Here is a 2835-nt window from a genome sequence, read left to right as displayed (position 1 = left end):
CAAGGGGGCAGGATGGGAGATGGGGCTGGTGTGGGGAGAGGGGGTGGGGAATGAGGGGAGCGTATGGATAAGGGGGTGGGGGGGTAAAGGTTGTTAGAGTAAAGAGATGCGTTGTTTAGTAAATGTTAGCATACATCTACACTCTTGCTCTCCTCTCCTTTCCTCTTCTCTTCTCTCTTCTGTTCTCTTCCCACTCCTTTTCTTTTTCTTCTATTCAGTTCTGCTTTTTTTTTTCTTCTTCCCTTTCTTTTCTCTTAATTTTTTCGCCTTTTCTCTCTTCTTTCCTTTTTTTCCTTATTTTCTTCTCTTTATTTCTCTTCTCTCTCTCTCTCTCTCTCTCTCTCTCTCTCTCTCTCTCTCTCTCTCTCTCTCTCTCTCTCTCTCTCTCTCTCTCTCTCTCTCTCTCTCTCTCTCTCTCTCTCTCTCTCTCTCTCTCTCTCTCTCTCTCTCTCTCTTACCTTCCTTAAGTGGCAGAAAATCACAGCCCAGGTAAGGCTAATTGCTCTCATAACACCTGTTCCTGCCTGTAAAACAAAAACAAGTACAGTGTAAGCAAAACTAGATAAAGCACACACACACACACACACACACACACACACACACACACACACACACACACACACACACTGTTCAAGCATCATCACCACCACTACCACACCCTGCAGGTAACATAATTTTTCCGGTTCATTTTCCAATATTATGCTTCATTCAGGGCTCTCTCTCTCTCTCTCTCTCTCTCTCTCTCTCTCTCTCTCTCTCTCTCTCTCTCTCTCTCTCTCTCTCTCTCTCTCTCTCTCTCTCTCTCTCTCTGTGTGAGTTTGAATGATAAGAGAGAGAGAGAGAGAGAGAGAGACTGACACATACCCCCCTCTTCTTTGTGTGTGTGTGTGTGTGTGTGTGTGTGTGTGCGTCCCTTTGATTGTCAGCGAATCATCCCCGTGGCTCCCTTCACACTTCACTTTGAGTCCTTTGATGTGAGAGTTAATTCACGAATCAAAGAATGAATCAGTGACTTTTTTTTTCCAATTTGTCCATTCATGTGAAGCCACTTGTGTTTTATGTGCATTACTTTTCTCTCTTTTTTTCTGTCACGTTCTTTGGTGAAGTAGAAGTTTTATATATATTAATATGCATTATTTTTTCCTTTGTTTTTTTTTTCTTTCTTCGTTTGATTTCCCTTGTTGGTGTGGAAGTTCTTTTTTTTATTTCTTTTTTTTTTTTCTTCTTACCGGCTCTGATTCTGTTTGTCACTTCTGCGAGAACACCGAGTCCAACAAGGACACTTCCCAACAAGAACATCTCCCACCCAGAAGCAAGGACGTCCCTCCAGCAAGGACATACCCCAGCAAGAACGCCCCACACCGCTCTTAACCCCTTCAGTACCAGGACGCGTTTTCATATTACTACTACTTACTATTTGGCGATTTTCTACAGCTTCAGAAACATATGTGGGGATTAAAATAGTGAAGATTCTGGCCATTAATCTTCTGATCTCCATAGACCCTTCGTAATATTAATAAGATGGTCTAATCGTATCCAAAAACTCAAGGTACAAATGCGTCTCAGTACTGAAGAAGTTATCATAACATTCACAACCCAAAGAAGTAATGACTGATCTTAAAATGCCACTTAATATTTACTCTACTCGTGGTAATGTGGACTGTACAGAAGTTGCATCACCGTACCTTGGCAACCTACTCGTCTGAAGCAGTGCATGCATAACGCTTTAAAAATATCTAGCGTTATCAATTATGTAAACAGACAGCATTTGTTATTCTAAAGCTTAGACTTTACTTTAGTTAGTAGTGTTCGCCCCTTCTCTGTATATACATTATTGATAGTGATAAGAATTAGGGATGTAAAAGTGTCAGGGATGGTCGTTCTTCCAACACCGTGAAGTCACCAGTTGACTTATAATTACATAATTACCGCGGATAGTTTCGTGAAAGAAGTCTCGCCTGCCAAGTACCGGGCGGTTTCATTAAGAGGCGACATGGGTAACCGGTAGCAAAGACAGTACAGAAGAAAGACTGGAAAGCTTGGCATTCAACATATACAAAACTTTGACGCCAAACAGTTACCAAATGCCACCGGAATTTTGTTTTTCGCGCGCCATCTATCGTCTGGACGAAGCACTAACCCTGAGCTGCCAGATGTAGCCAGTAATACTATTATCATTACGTGTGTGTGTGTGTGTGTGTGTGTGTGTGTGTGTGTGTGTGTGTGTGTGTGTGTGTGTGTGTGTGTGTGTGTGTGTGAAAATATGAAAAATAACCAGGGTCAAGTTCCAAACTTTATTGCCACAAACCATATGATAAAAATAATCTGGGAAAAAAAAAACTAGATTCAGTGTTAAGAAACGCATCACTGAAAACATTTTCATTCAAAGGTTCAGAGAACATTAAAATTAAGAACTGACAAAAGCAGTATTGAAGGTAAAGTACACAAGAAAACAAACAAAGGGTGTGTTAGTCATGGCAAAAGGTCAGAAAACACAAATGATGAGTGACAACACAGACATAAGCATGCTATTGGTGCCATGGTATAACATACATATATAGCAATGCTTGTATATGGAGTTCATACCTACTGTACTTGTATCACAAATGCCATTACTTTGACAATATATGTGCCTTTAATAAACAATAAAAGCAAAGTGCGTTAACCTTATGAAGCAAAAGGCATATTTTGTTATGCAACGCAGATTTACATCTCCAATGCAGAAAAAAATAAAGCAGTAGAAGCAGTCAGACACAAGCATGAATTAGGTAAAGCATCTACCAGTCAGTGCATCATTACTTGTCACATCAAAGAATGCTGGTTATTATTATTATT

Source organism: Portunus trituberculatus, chromosome 42 (genome assembly GCF_017591435.1).
Source record: "Portunus trituberculatus isolate SZX2019 chromosome 42, ASM1759143v1, whole genome shotgun sequence".
Classification (NCBI taxonomy): domain Eukaryota; kingdom Metazoa; phylum Arthropoda; class Malacostraca; order Decapoda; family Portunidae; genus Portunus; species Portunus trituberculatus.
This window is presented reverse-complemented; position numbering follows the sequence as displayed.